General features: G+C 45.7%; 1 long non-coding RNA gene across 1 annotated transcript in view; it reads left to right on the top strand.

Moving 5' to 3' along the window:
* Positions 1–16,437, top strand: part of LOC111560409 — a 208,824-nt gene that overhangs the window by 171,641 nt on the left and 20,746 nt on the right. The window lies entirely within an intron of this gene.

Here is a 16,437-nt window from a genome sequence, read left to right as displayed (position 1 = left end):
GGGCGGCTGGAGTGAAGAGCCCCACAAGGCTGGCTGTGCCTCCGAAATACCTTCCAGTAGTACAGTTTAGTCAGCTCTTGCCAAGTTGGAAGATTTTGAGATGGAAGTTCAACTGATTTTCCCCCTCTCCTCCTGCAGATCGTAATTTGAATTTATACCCTCCCTCACCTTGGGGCTGGGGAGGGCAGGGATCACCTCTAAGTCCAACTTTCCTGTGCTTCACTGACTTAATTCCAACTACAACACTGCATTTCAGAACCGGTTACTAATTTCAGCTACCAAGACCTGCACTGCAGTAGAACAGAACGTCCGGAGTTTTGATTTGAAAAATGTCTCAACAAATTTTTCTTAAGTCTACATTTCATCTGGAGGGCACTGAGATGGCACACTGCCTATAACCTTGTTGGATTCTCTAATCCCTGGGGGGCTAGAAAACACCCCAGGGAGAGCACATCCTGTGCACACCCTGGCGTGAGGGGTGGGGTCGCCATCACAGAGGCTCCTGGTGAAACACCTCCCTCGTCTTCCCTCCCTTTGCTCTCCCTTCACTGGAGAGCACAGAGCTCCAGTCTGAAGCATTTTCTCCCGCTCCTAAGTCATTCCTAACCACCCCCCCCCCCCACACCGCCTCACCCTGGAGCTGCAAAGATGACTGCAGCATACACTGGGTAAGCCAGCATCTTGAAAGGGAATGGAAAGGATCAGGTGCAACCTTGGGGTTGGCGACCTCATTCCTCTTGGGAAGGAAAGGATTTAAAACAAAATTCAAGACGAGGCTGCGGCTCTCAGCCTGGGATCTGGGCTCACAGAGCTTTCGGGTTCCGCCTTGATGTGTGTCTCAGCAGCAGCCCGCCGTCCGGCACAAGGCGGATTCTTCCTCCGCTTGTTTTATTCTAAATAGTCTTCAAAAGCGCCTGTGGAACGCAGACTGTCGCTTGGAGCGGGTGAACTCGCTACTGACGTTCCCGTGAAGGAGACTCCAGCCTGGACAGGCTGTAGCCACTTTTTAAATTCTCATTTAGATTCAAATTCCATATAATCCTGACACTAGGCGGGAGATAGCTGGAGAGCAAGAAAGGGAAAGGGAGGTGCCTCTCCTGTGTCCATGAGGCCCTCGGGTCAAAGGGAGCCCTGGAGGCCGCAGGGAAAGACTGGAAATCCTGGGAGAAACCAGCAGAATACTGGATGTGTGCCCTGGTCCATCTAGTCCGGGGCTTCTGACCCACACCTGGTGCGGACACGCCTGCCACGGGTTTACGGGGGTCCCCGGAGACTGTGCAACTCAGAACAAAGTAGCCATACGTGTCTAAGTATCAGGCTGTCTCGTCAGACTGCTGAAAAACGTGCAGCCCTGTTTTGGGTTAAAAAATAGAAGTAAAAGGCCTGGTGTGGTGAGCAGTGTTTGTCCTTGGCTCGTGTTCACGTCTGGGGTCTTCCTGAAATCCCTCCTCGCGTGAGTCTTTCCCACCTCTCACCCCATCACCTCCTCCAGATTCACGCTCAACCGTCCCGCCTCCCCCCTCCCCGTCCTTGATAATTCGAGGGATTTATCTACATTAGAGCTACAGGGGGTATGTTTAATTTATATGCACTGGCAACACTTTCACACTGTTTCAAGGGGCTGCGTAGGAAATAAGACACCCTGTCTCTGCTTTTTCACCTTTGACCCCAGGGGAACGGCCCATCTCCCATTTGCTTTGTTGTACAGTTTGGTACTCCTGCCCTTCTTCTTCTTCTTCTTCTTCTTCTTCTTCTTCTTCTTCTTCTTCTTTTAAGTTTATTTATTTATCTTAAGAGAGACAGCAAGTGGGGGAGGAGCAGAGGGAGGGAGAGAGAATCCCAAGCAGGCTCCACGCTGTCAGCACGGAGCCAGATGTGGGCCTCAAACCCATGAACTGTGAGATCGTGACCTGATCCGAGATCCAGAGTTGGACGCTTAATGGACTGAGCCCCCCAGGTGTCCCTGGGGTGCTCCTGCTTTTCCACGGAGCACCCCCCCCCAATCCACTCTGCTCTACATTTGGTGACTTTGGGTGAGTCTGTTTGCACCATTGAGGCTTCTCGGCTAACTTGTCAGAGGCGGTGACCTGTTCCCTGGACCTGAGGCTCCGGCCTCAGGACTCTGCTCTTTGCTGGACTCATTGGTCTCTCCTTCGAGACGGGAGGGAGGCTCATCCCCTTCCGTCCCTCGTGCTCAACATTTAGGGGGGATACTATAGGGTATGTGTTCTCAGCCCCAAACCCGATTTCTCCAGAAGGGCTGACAGGACACAAACTAACAATGCGTTAATGTTAATCATATTCATCTTCAGGACAGGCCTGGGACACATTATGCTTCTCTAAGTTGCAACGCGTGTCGCCCAGGATCCATAGCTGAAGAAATCTATATGGTGCGGAGACCGAGGGGACGGATGATTCGACAAACTATTATTTCCTTAAACTATTGTTCGCTTCCTGTCTCTCTTCCCTCTGCCCGAGATGACCTTCTTCCTGATCACTAATTACCTCTTAATTAGTTCTTTTGCTGTCAGGCCCAGGCCTTTCACGTTGCGACCAGAGGATAATGTCAAAAATGTCAGAATACAAGACCGATCTGCTGTTTAAAATATTTCACTGTCTATCCAGCAATTACATCAGCATTTTCTGAAACAAAAACAAAAACAAAAACAAAAATGACAGAGACTCAGAGAGAAGCTTCAGCAAACGAATAAACGGTTGACTATACATTTAAAAACTGACGTAGCCAAAATCCCTCGTGGAGACGCCATATGCATTCATGATTCAGAGCAGTAATGGTTCTGAAGGATCCTACAGCGAGGAGACATGTTCAATCCAGAATTTTCTCAACATAGTTGATCAAGGAATTCCTTTTCAAGTTTTCCCTACTAAATATTGACAGTACTGGTTTCCACGGAGACCCAAGGGTGATGCTTTCTGGGAAGAAAACCAAGCGCTTAACTTTGTTGCACTGGGCACAGTGTGATGTGCTGTTTCCCGTCTACTTGTCCAGCCTGACTTTCTGTGTCCGGGAGCCTTGCCCTTTTATATTCCACCTGAACACGGATGCGGGGCTCTTCCTCTGTGCTTTCGCACCTGCTCATTCCTCTGCCCAGAGTTTTTCCTCCCCTTGTCTGCCTGGCAAACTCGCCCTCCCCTTTCTGTGCAAATCCACAGTAGAAGCCTCCCCCAACCTGGAGAATTCTTTCCTGACTCATGCTCATTAGAGGGACTCCCTGCTCCTCAGGGCTACCACCACGCTTTGTTCCCTCCTTCTTACTTTGCTTGAATTCAGATGTTGGTTTATCATTGTGTTTTGGGGTCTAATGTATTCAAGTGGCTGTGAGTTAATGGATGAGGGAGGTCAACTCTGTGCACGTGGTTAGTTTTTAGCATCATGCCTGGAACGTGGTAGGAGCTTACAAGATGTTGGTAAAACAAATGAGTGGCCACACGTCATACAGTGGTAACATCACTTGGGATTCTGAACTTCTATTCATTTGGATATATTTAAGTTAGAGAAGCCATGTACATCAAGAAATAAGAGGGCGCCTGGGTGGCTCAGTCGGTTAAGCGTCCGACTTCAGCTCAGGTCACGATCTCGTGGTCCGTGAGTTCGAGCCCCGCGTCGGGCTCTGGGCTGATGGCTCAGAGCCTGGAGCCTGTTTCCGATTCTGTGTCTCCCTCTCTCTCTGCCCCTCCCCCATTCATGCTCTGTCTCTCTCTGTCTCAAAAATAAATAAACGTTAAAAAAAAATTAAAAAAAAAAGAAATAAGAGCAAACATGTTCTCATAGGGAAATGATGATTCACGAGATATGTGTATATAAATCTACATATATACATACACATACATGCATAATACGTAAACAGATAGCTTTATGCATATAGGGGACACACAAGACACCTTTGCCTTCACGGACATCGTTTTCTCCAAGTCATAAAACATGGCTATTTACTATAGACAGACCTTGTTTTATTGTGCTTGGCTTTATTATGCTTTGCAGGCATTGTGTTTTTTACACATTGAAGGTTCGTATGTCAAGCCAGTCTATTGGCACCATTTTTCCAACAGCATTTGCTCCCTTCATGTCTCTGTGTCATATTTTGGTATGACAAACATAATCCTCACGATGTTTCAATCTTTTTAATGGCCGGTATATTTGTCATGGTGATCCGTGACTTTGACCTTACTACTGTAATTGTTTGGGGGCACCGTGAACCACACTCATATAAGACAGCAAAACTAATTGATAAATGTTGTGTGTGTTCTGACTGCTCCACAAACTGGCCATTCCCCATCTCTCTCCCTCTCCTCAGGCCTCCCTAGTCCCTGAGACGTAACAATATTGCAATGAGGCCAAATAATAACCCTACATTGGCTTCCAAGTGTTCAAGTGAAGGAAATGTTGCACATCAGACTTTAAATCAAAAGCGGGGGTGCCTGGGTGGCTCAGAGGGTTAAGCATCTGACTCTTGATTTCGGTGCCTGCATTTGAGCTCCCTGTGGAGCTCTGTGCTGACAGTGCAGAGCCTGCTTGGGATTCTCTCTCTCTCCCTCTTTCTCTGCCTCTCCCTTGCTTTCTTTCTCTCTCTCTCAAAATAGATTAACAAATAAATAAATCTTTAAAAAATATTTTAAAAATGCTAGAACTGACTAAGCTCCATGAGGGAGACACGTCGAAAGCCGAAATAGGCCCAGATCTCGGCTTCTTGCCACGAACAGTTGGCCAAGTTACAAACGCAAAGGAGAAGTTCTTTAAGGAAATGAAAAGTGTTATTCCCATGAACACACGAGTGATAAGGAAGCAAAAGATCTTATTGCTGATATGGAGAGAGATGGAGTGGTCTGGATAGAAGATCAAACCAGCCCCACCATTCCCTGAAGCCAAAGCCTCATCCAGAGCAAGGGCCTGACTCCCTTCAGTTTCACGAAGGCTGAGAGAGGTGAGGAAGCTACAGAAGGAAAGTGTGAAACCAACAGAGGTCGGGTCGTGCAGTTTAAGGAAAGGAGCCATCTCCGTAACACCAAAATACAAGATGAAGCAGTAAGTGCTGACGGAGAAGCTTCAGCAAGTTCTCCAGACGATCTAGCTAAGATCTAGCTAATGAAGGTGGCTACGCCAAACAACAGAGTTTCAGTGTGGGTCAAACAGCTTTCTATTGGAAGAAGATGCCATAGAGGACTTTCAGAGCTAGAGAGCAATCAATAACTGGTTTCAAAGGACAGGCTGACTCTCTTGTCAGGGGCTAATGCAGCTGCTGACTTGAGGTTGAGGCCAACACTCAGTTACCATTCCAAAAATCTTAGGGCCCTTAAGAACGACACTGGATTTAGTCCGCCTGTGCTCTACAAATGGAAGAATAGAGCCGGGATGACAGCACATCTGTTTACAACATGGCTTGCTGAATATTTTAAGCCCACTGTTGAGTACTGCTCAGAAAAAAATAAGATTCCTTTCAAAATATCACTGCTCATTGACAATGCACCTGGTCACCCAAGAGCTCTGATGGAGGCGGACAATGAGATGAACGTTGTTTTCATGCCACTGACACAACATCTATTTTGTAGCCCATGGATCAAGGAGTCATTTTCACTTTCAAGTCTTACAGTTTAAGAAATTCATTTTGTAAGGCTATAGAGAGTGATTCCTCTGATGCATCTGGGAAGAGTCAATTGAAAGCCTTCTGGAAAAGATTCACGCATCTAGATGTCATTAGGAACATTTGTGATTCATGGGAAGAGGTCAAAATATCAATGTGACAGCATGAACAAGAGTTTGGAAGAAGTTGATTCCAACCCTCATGGATGACTTTGAGGGGTTCATGGCTCCAGTGGAGGAAGTCAGTGCAGATGTCATGGAAACAGCAAGAGAACTAGAGTTCAAAGCGGAGTCTGCAGATGTGACCGAATGGCTACAATCTCATGATCAGACTTGAACAGATATTGCTTCTTATGGATGAGCAAAGAAAGTGGTTTCTTGAGATGGAATCTACTCCCAGTGAGGATGCTGTTAGGATTGTTGAAATGACAACAAAGGATTTAGAATAGTATGTAAACTTAGTTGATCTAGCAGAAGCGGGATCTGTGAAGATTGACTCCAATTTTGAAATAGATTCTACTGTGGATAAAATGCTATCAAACAGCATTGCATGCTACAGAGTAATCATTTGTGAAAGGAAGGTTCAACTAATATGGCAAATTTTATTGTTGTTGTATTTCAAAAAGTTGCCATGGCCAGGGCACCTGGGTGGCTCAGTCAGTTGAATGTCCGAACGATCCCAAGGTCATGGGATAAAGCCTTGAATCAGGCTCGATGCTTAGCATGGAGCCTGCTGAAAATTCTCTATCTCCCTCTTTACCTCTCCCCTGCTCAAGCTCTCTCTCTCTCTTAAAAAAAAAAAAAAAAGAAAGAAAAGTTGCCATGGCCACTCCAACCTTCTTCAGCAACCAGTACCTAATCAGCAGCCATCAGCACAGAGGCAAGACCCTCCACCAGCAAGCTCAGATGATGGTTAGCAATTTTAACAATAAAGTGTGTTTTTTTTAAATGTTTATTTTTCAGACACAGTGAGAGAGACAGAGTGCAAGTGGGAGAAAGGCAGAGAGAGAAGGAGACAGAGAATCCCAAGCAGGCTCTAGGTTCTGAACTGTGAGCACAGAGCCCGATGTGGGGCTCGAACTCATGAGTCGTGAGATCACGACCTGAGCCAAAGTCAGATGCTTAACCGACTGAGCCACCCAGGCCCCCCAGCTACAAAGCATTTTTAAATTAAGGGTGTACCTTTCTTTTAAGCATAATGCTATTGCACACTTAGACTGTATAGTGTAAACATAACTTTTATGTGTATTGGGAAGCCAAAAAATTCATTCGATTCGCTTTATTGCAATATTCACTTTATCGCGGCGGTCTGGAACGGAACCCACAATATCTCTGAGGTTGCCTGCACTAAATAAATAGATGAGAATGAATGCAATAAAACGCGTGCATACTGTTGATGGAACAGACTCAAGCGTGCTGCTGGTCATTCTCCGAATCAGTTCTGCGCCCTTTCCTGGCCGGCTCTGTGCCCGAGGCTGACTCCCGGCCTCACCGCCCATTCCAGCACCAGCTGTAAATGGCAGGACGTGAGGAGGGAAAGTGGGGCCGGTTTGCCTTGTTCCCTCCTGCGTTGCCATCAGGAGGACAGCTCCTTACTGGGCCCAGGCGACCCCTCCTCCCTCCAGGCCCAGGAATGGGCACAGCTTCCCCTACTGCCAGCTTCTGGAAGTCTCCGCGTCCCTCTCCTCCCCCGTCAGTGCCACAGCTGGCAAACCGAGTACAGCCTCTGCACCTGCACCACTTGGGATGAAGTGTCTCCAGCTGGAATATTGTCCCTTATCTCCTCTTGTGCACATGTGAGTTAGATATTTTTTTGTGTATATACAAACTGTAAGCATAACTGTCCATTCCTTTTTCTTTAATTTTTTTTAAATTTTTCTGCTTTCTTTATTTTTAGATTATCCTCTGTTACTGACATCCTAACTTAAGGTGACTCATATCTATATTGTGGTGTGTGTGTGTGTGTGTGTGTATGTGTGTGTGTTTGCGTGTGTGTGAGTTTGCCATCAAGGGAAAACTTTTATTTTGGGACACCGGATCTTGGGCTTCGGAGTTTGAGCCCCATGCTGGGTGTAGAGGTTACTGTTTTTATTTTTAATAAATTTTAATATATTTTATTATATATCATATTTACTAATAAAATTAATAAAATATAGATAATAAAATCACATTTAATAAAAATTAATAATTTTTACTTTTTATTATTTTATTTTATTTTTAATTTTTTTTAACATTTATTTATTTTTGAGACAGAGAGAGACAGAGCATGAATGGGGGAGGGTCAGAGAGAGAGGGAAACACAGAATCGGAAGCAGGCTCCAGGCTCTGAGCCGTCAGCACAGAGCCCGACGCGGGGCTCGAACTCACGGACCGCGAGATCGTGACCTGAGCCGAAGTCAGACACTTAACCGACTGAGCCACCCAGGCACCCCACTTTTTATTATTTTAAAATAAAATCTTTAAAAGAACTTTTAACTGTATGAAAGTTAAAAAATATTTAAACAACCAATATCTCAAACCAAATGAGAAAAACGTTTAAACAAATAACAAAAAAATAAGTCACAAAATTTAAGCTCTCCAAAATTGGTTTATGATGGGCGCCTGGGTGGCTCAGTCGGTTAAGTGTCCGACTTCGGCTCAGGTCACGATCTCGCGGTCCGTGAGTTCGAGCCCCCCGTCGGGCTCTGGGCTGACGGCTCAGAGCCTGGAGCCTGCTTCCGATTCTGTGTCTCCCTCTCTCTCTTCCCCTCCCCCGTTCATGCTCTGTTTCTCTCTGTCTCAAAATAAATAAATAAATAAATAAATACATAAATAAATACATGTTAAAAAAATAATTCAAAATTAGTTTATGAATTCAGGGCTAATCTAATAGAAAAATCATGAAGTTTGAATGAGTATTGCTGCTACTTAGGGTTTCCCCCATTAAAAGAAAAACAATCAAAATTTATTCTGGTAAATATTAAATTTCTTGTACAGACTTTGGTTAATACATGCTCATATATTTCAAGGTGGCATATAAAAATGCTCATGCCATACAAAAATGGTCTTTATTGTTTTAAATCTCAGTATGCGTGCCAAATTTTAATGATGGATAAAGTAATAGTGGACTTCTTATTTAAATCAAAATACAATACTTACATTATCTAATTCTGCAGTGTCCGATGATGTGAAAATAATGTATTCACAAGAATTATATCAAATGAATCTTTATTTGAAAAACACTATCCCAAAATTATGTTATATCTACTTGAATAAGAACAACCATAGCGGCAATTAAATGACAGCAACTAAACCAAGAAGAGATCAGTGAAAACGACTGTGAAGACAGAAAACACTTGCAGATGCGCCGAGGCTGTGGGTGACCAGGATCCGGCTGCCGTGGGCCGGGCCACACCTGCAGGGGAGCCTCGATCCCTGAGCCCTCAGCACGTGACCCTCCTCTTCCCTGGGGGGCTGGTGGCCCAGGGGACCCCCGGACACTTGCGGGCCTCTGTGGGCTGGAGTGGAGCACCGGGAGCCGACGGGCCACTTGGGGAAGGCTGGGAGTCGGACGTGGCGTTGGCCAGCATTTGCCTGTGGCGATCCTTTCCTTCTCTCAGCTCCTCGAGGTTCCTCCAGTCAACACAGCTGCCGTCCCGCTTTCTCCAGCTCTGTCCCAGGGAAGAAGATTTATTTGTTTGGGGAGAGAGGAGAGTGGGGGAGGGGCAGAGAGAGAGGGAGAGAGAGATTCCCAGGCAGGCTCCACACTGTCAGTGCAGAGCCTGAGGCGGGGCTCAGTCTCATGAACCAGGAGGTCACAACCTGAGCCGGAACCAAGGGTCAGACGCTCAACCAACTGAGCCACCCAGGCGCCCACGGATCTCTTTCCATTGGAGGCAGTGCTTCTCTCCATTCTTTGCCCATGTCTTCGGCCGTCTTCCTCTAGAGGCTGGGAATCTGATTTGTGCAGTTCGTGCTTCTACACACGCTGGGAAGTTTCTTCTTGACTCCCAAGCAGCCTGTTTCCTCCTCAAACAACTGTCTGTGACGTTGCACGATGTGTTCTTGATGTAATCCAGGCAGAATTGGAAGCTTCAGCTTCAACTGCAGAATCTCACTTTCAAGCTGTGAATTTTCACGCTACAAAAGTGCTTCTTCGGTTTGGAGTCTTGTTATTTGTCCTGTGAGCTGTTCATTCGCTTGTTTTTCTTCCCACAGTTGTCTGGCTATTTCTTGATTTTCCTCTTCGTACTTTGAAGGGACACCCTGAAGTCAGCATCATTGACACTCTTCAGATCAACTACTGACCGGTGGATGGGGCCATTGCCATCTTCTCTTTTGCTTGACTGCCCCTCTCTCTAAGGAGATCAGAGAAGGGGAAGGTCGTCAGCAGGTTTTCAGCCTTTGATATCAACTGGCTGAGTTTCTCCCTCGAGACCTGCCGCATCCCTGCGTTCGGCTGCTCCAGCCCTTCTCTCTCCTCTTCCTTTTCCTGGACTCTCTGGTCCATCTTGCAACTTCTTGTTTGGACGGTTCTGGACTTTCCTTCAAACTACCCATTATTTCCTCCTGAAGTTGTCCTCTGTCCTTCTCTGATGCCTCGAAGATGGGTTTTTCATCAGTTGCTTGGGAAAATTTAGGGGGCTGGCTCCTCTGTGCCTTTTTCAGGGAGTTGACGGTGACGTCTTGGAGTGACGACCTGCTCAGGTTTGTTTTCATCGCCGACAAGCACAAGGTCTGTACGTTAGAGGACTGGCCTCCGCCCCAGGTGCCTGAGGGCCTCATCGGCCTGTGTCACTGGTGCGAAATTCTCACCACGTTCGCCACAGACTTTGTTGCAGGCAGAGCACGGTTTGCCTAGAGCCTTCACACTTCTTAAAGTTCGTAGTCTCTTTACACCCGAACCAGCACCGCGGTACAGACCGGGATCTCCCAGGGAAACAGAGGCCCGGGACACAGCTCCAGCTTTCAGAAATCACCCACAGAGTGGCCCCACCACCACCCAGGTGCTCCAAGGCCAGCTGGAACATGGATCTGTTGACAGGCAGCAGGCCCTCCATGGCTGCATCGTGCTCCACAGCGCTGTCTCCAAGTGCCAGCGTCCTATGGGTCTCTACTGATGGCTCAGAACCCCGGGGAATGTTCTGCCTCTAAGATAAACAAGTGCCCGACAACCAGGGCAGAGTAGTCGGGCCGGGGGAAGGGGAGGCCAGCCAGGGGCCAGAAAGCAGTTCTCCCTAACTTGGCCCTGAAACAGAAAGGGATGTCACTTACACAGGCACGGGCTCAAGTGCAAAGGGCTGATGGCAGCTTGGAGCCCCCCCTACTCCAGGCCCACCTGGCCCTACAGCAGACCTAGGGGGCTCAAAGCAGGGCCAGGCCATGTCCCTTTTCTCACACCAGAGCAAGTTAGGACAGAGGGGTGGGGCCCCCTCCCTGTCCCTGGGTGAGGCTCATTTTCCTGATTTAAGGTTTCCTTCTGCCGCAGGAGGCCTGGTGCTGCCCACGAGATCCCGAGGATCCCACCCTTCTGAGTCGTCTTCTCTCCTCTGTATGTGGCCAGTGTGGGCAGGCAGGGGCCCCGGGCGGACGGATGTCCCCAAAGGTATTAACTAAGAGACCTGGATTCCGACCCCAACAGCTCAGGAGAAATCAATCACAACTGGCAGGTCTTATGATTTCCCGGACGTTCTGTGGAGCCAGTAGCCCCTGTTCGACCCGGCGTTCCTGGAAGGGGTGACTCTGCTCCAGAGGTGACAGAGTGACCGGGTTCCTTCCCGCATGTGGCCCTCCATCTTGAGCCCGTGCCTCCCAAGATGGCCTCGGGGAGGGTCCCCAGTCCATGAGTCATCTTGAGAAGTGGGCCTCTGGGGAGGCGGTCCTTCTTTGGGCTCAGTTTACCACTTTTACTTCATTAAACCACATCTCACTCTCTGGTGTCTCTCGGGCAGACCCCGCTCAGGGCCTCCTTGTCCACCCCCGGGGACTCTGTCGTGAGCAGCTTGTCCCCAGTCCCTTTACTGAGAGGGACACAGGACAGCTGTTAGCCGAGGCCTGTCTGGGGGTCCTGAAGGGCTCCATGGGCGCAGAGAACAGAGGCTCTGACCAGGCCTGGTGGTGCAGGGAGGAGGCAGCCAAATGCCCACGGTGAGAGTGGCTTCGTTTCTTCTTTCTAACTGGACTATTTTTTAGGAGCATTTTTAGGTTTAAGGGAAAACTGAGCAGAAAGTACAGAAAAGTCACGTATGTAAAGGACTATTAGGAAGAGAAGCTTCCCAAGGGCACTGAGGCACATCAGCCATTTTAGAAATAACACCTTGGGAATTGTAATCTTTACACATGACCTTGGCTTCTAAGGTCTCATCCAAACAACAGACCCGCGGCATCGTGCACAGACTTCCACTTACCCGCTCGGGCTGAGCTGACCCCACTAGCAATCGAACAGGGCTCTGGATATTGATCCGGTCACATGGGCAGCGGCGAGGCTCCCTTTGTGTGAAATTTACAGAAGAGCCTGTTAAAGAGAGCTCTGATGGGCAGAAGCGTCTCGGAGGCTGTGACTTCCCCTCGTGGGGCGGGGAGGGAAGGATCTGTGGCCACTTCAACCCTGGCGAAGGGGGTGGCCCCTCTAGGATGCCTCTGAGGACTCCCATGCTGGGTGTGCTGAGCTCTGCTGTTCCCCGGGCTCCTTTCTCCGGACAACCCCTACTGTACTGTGACCCCGCTCGTCATGACCTTCACCCCATTAGTCGTGACCTCCACATGCGGCAGCGATGGTCTGTGTTCCTGCCGCCGTGTCTCTCTGGCCTTGAGCTACAGTGAACTCACTGAGCACGAGATCCCTTTTCGAAAAAAGGTCCTTCTGAAAGAGGTGTTGTTTGCTCTCTGGCCCTCAAACACCAAGGCACTGTTGTGCTCCTTAAAATTGTAAATTATGTCTGTTTAAGAAAATGTCAGTGTTTTTTAAAACAGAATAACAGTGCTGGAAAAGAGTTGGCTGTGCTATTTGTTACCAGTGTTTCATGCAAGAAAAATGATACATTCATCATTATGAGTGCCGTCAAGGGGCCTAATGACTCGGGCACAAAGCTGCTTCAGTTCTTGTAAGTAACATGATGGATTTTTTTTTTTTTTTTTTCCCCTCCTCAGCAAGTTATCTGAGTAATGGGAAAGCTCGTAAACTGAGATCCAGGGAGACTTTGTCAATACCGTACTATGCTTAACAACAATTAAAACGTAAGACACATCTCGTATAATTAAATTGATTTTTTTTTCTGCCAGAAACAAGACTTTTTCAGGTAATGATTGCTTTGGCTGGCGAAAATTGTATTTTTATTGAGGTGGGGGGAGGAAGGGATCTGTTGTTACATTCAGACACCACTTCTCGTGTCTTCAAAAATCCAATTCTTAAATAGGCCAACAGGATGATTTTTGAGTAGAGAAGGGTACATAGCTACGGATAATCTGTGCAATCAAGAAGGAAGCCCTGCGCTGTTAAACATGTTATTTAGGGACATAGAATTTCAGCCCTGCAAGTGGCCTTCGATGCGTAGGAAGGCAGGGAGAAAGGTGTTCACAAAGGGACCAGGGCTCTGATTTTGATCCGGACGTTGGCCGGTTGGGACCCCGAGCAAGGCTCTTAATTTAGCCCTGCATTCGGCAGTGTAACGTAAGCATAAAATGGTCACACGTTTCTGGGTCTAAAATATGTTAAGGTCTGTAAAAAAACAAGGGGCTTCACTTTTTCCATTAAAAATTGCCTTTTAAGGGTAAATGTAACACCATCCCCCCCAAAAGCACATGGCTCCTTTTTGACCCCTGGATAACTCTACGAAATTGGGATATTTACCTGAACTTTCCTTACTTGGCCTCCAATCATGTTAAACAGCTGTTGGAATGAATACAAAGGGATTTGCCTGACTTTCTAGTAATAACTTGATTTTTTTCTTTCCCCTGGTGGCTTGAAAGCATTATTTAGTGAATTGAACTTTACCTGTTCCAGAAATGGGACTGGCTGTTTTTCCGTTGATATTACTGGGTTTAATGGGGCTAGAAATATTAAAAGAAACCCTAGCTAGCCATGTGAAAATTTCAAAAGAAAGAAAGACTGTTATGTTCTTTTATTTTTACTCCTTTTTTAAAAATTTCTGTCTTTCTTTTCTTTCTTTCTTTTTTTTTTTTTTAAGCTGTAATAGCCAGAGCAGACAAGGGTTCTGTGCGAGCGGGTGGGATATCCTTGCTGTGAAATATGCTGGAATGTTTACCAAGCTATTTCCCGTGAGAATCAAGATGTTTCTCTTCTCATACTTCATTTTCATGGCAGTGGCCTTTTCAAAAACGGTGCCTCTGTGACTGGTGGTCAGATTCCATGTGTTGGCCCCTTTGGAAGTCATGGCTGTGGCCTGTGACCAGCCATGCTCCTGCTGTGGGCAGAAGCACTGAGAGCTGTGCTCCATTTCCCACCACGTGGGGATCGAGTGCCATCTCGTTCCAGTATTTGCTGGAGAAATGTCTCAGGGGCGAGGGCGTGGGAGAAGGCTTATCCTTGCTGGCTGGGTCAGCTTGTGTCTCGGTGCCTCACTCTTGTCCTGCAGCCTCTGCTTTTGCTATCACTTGGCCCTGGGCAGATGATGGGGGTGGTGTGGTGGATTGAAACAGGAACATTTCATGTCATGCACACGAGGAAGAATAACGACAGAAGGCCCTGGGGCGGGTCTTTCACTATGGATGCTTCAGTATTTAGTTTGACCTTTCATATGAATCGATAATCTTCAATTTACAAAAGTAAAATACGTCAAAATAAAATACAGAATAAAATACTCTATCATCCTACTTCGTGGGTTGTTTGGAAATTCAAATCGAATGATCAAGTGATGGTACTTACGATCATACAGCCTATTCTGTAGGTAGTAGATGTTATTCTGGGAATCAAATTCTCTGAAAATAGTGATGATGAATATCACAATCCCTTTATTCTACCAAGAATATACTTTCCGCACTTGTAGTGAGTCTATCAGCTAGTTGATAATGTCCTCAATACATAAGCAAGGAGTCCGTGAGGTAAGAGGATTCAGCAAGTAGCCTAGGGTCACACCGATAGAAATGAGGTCCAAACCAGGTTCTCTGCTTCCTGACTCCGTGATCTCATTCTCATTGCTTATCGACTCGCTTGAGTCAAAGAACTAGAATTTGGTTTGGGGGGCTTTTTTTTTTTCTTAACTCTTTGTTGTTTAAAGTTTATTTCTTTATTTTTGAGAGAGACAGAGGCTGAGTGAGCAGGGGAGGGGCAGAGAAGGAGGGAGAGAGAATCCTTAGCAGGCTCTGTGCTGTCAGCCCAGAGCCTGATGTGGGGCTCGAACTCATGAAACCCTGAGATCACCACCTGAACTGAAATCAAGAGCTGGTTGCTTAACCGACTGAGCCACACAGGCGCCCCCGGAATTTGTTTTAATTTGATACCTGCCTAATTATTTTAATCATATGGCTCTCTGAAAAATATAGTTTATCATATATATATATCATATATCATATATAATAATTAATATATATTTAGATAAATATATGTTTCAGCCTTTGGAAATGGGAATATTTCAGTTTCATTTACAGAACTTTTAATTTTTAAATATCTATTCATGTTGCCGTATTACAGTAAATTGAATGGCGAGCAAAAGTAACCAGCTTCTTGACTGTAATAACATTTCAAAGCTCAGTGATAAAATATATGCAGTAATGATTTAAAACAGTGCTGTGCTTAGGGCTTTGATGTTTCACAACAATCCCCAAAATGTGAAATTTCTTTGAGTATCAAATTTGAATTCACTCAGGTGAGAAGATGTTCGTTCAAGCCTTTAGTTTGGAAATGTGAAGATGAACTCTTTTAGAAGTTCCTTTTAGTAATTAACAAGTTTTTTTTAATAACAGCAAAAAAGAACATTTTTGTTGTTTTAATTACTTCTATAGTTTTTAAAAAATTTTATGTTTTCCACCCATGCCCACCATTCTATCTTTAAAATTTCCTTTAGATAAATGAGGTCCTTTTTGTTTCTTTCATTATTGATAGATCCTACGTTAGAAAACCACCAATTTATTGTAGCTTGTAATTAATTACAAAAAGATAACTTTGCTATTATTGACTTCAATCTTATAAAACAATGAAACCAAGTATAAAACATTTTAAGTAAATTGCTTTTATAGGATTTTTATCTTCAAAATTGACCATGACTCCATGGTTTGGTGTGATTAATGAAACCTCATTAGTTTGAACTTATGATCAGATCAACTATACTTGGTGAATTTGTTCTACATTTGAACCAAAAGTGTGTTGGTAATAACATAAAGTAGATTTTAGGAACAATAATAAAGACTGGTAAAAGTACTAAATAAGGAAGTGCAGTCATACCTTATCAATGTTCGAACTTGAAGATATTAAAACCAAAGGCAATCAAGTAAACAAGCAAACAGAAAGAAAAGGAAAGAGGTATGTAAATAATCAGTATAATGTACTAGAAAGAACACTAGGCCCAAGTCAGGGGACATAGCTTCCTACCTCAGCTTTAGAAATTCCTGGGTGGATTTGCATGAATTTTCCCCAGGGCCTTAGTGCCCTTCATTTGTAAATGGAATTGATTAGGCCAAGATGGCTTTGTAACAGTTCTACACTTAATACTAATAGAAGATTATAATATGTCCTTTTTGATTTGTTTATTATTATTAGTTTTCAGTGTTTATCTATTTTGAGAGAGAGAGAGAGAGACAGACAGCTCTTGTGCAGGGGGAGGGGGTGGGAGAATCCCAAGCAGGCTCTGTGCTGACATCACATCAGTTTATTATTAGTTTTTAATGTTTATTTATTTTGAAAG

This window comes from Felis catus, chromosome B2 (genome assembly GCF_018350175.1).
Source record: "Felis catus isolate Fca126 chromosome B2, F.catus_Fca126_mat1.0, whole genome shotgun sequence".
Lineage (NCBI taxonomy): Eukaryota > Metazoa > Chordata > Mammalia > Carnivora > Felidae > Felis > Felis catus.
Note: the sequence above shows the minus strand (reverse complement) of the source record. Positions and strands in the feature narration are given on the sequence as shown.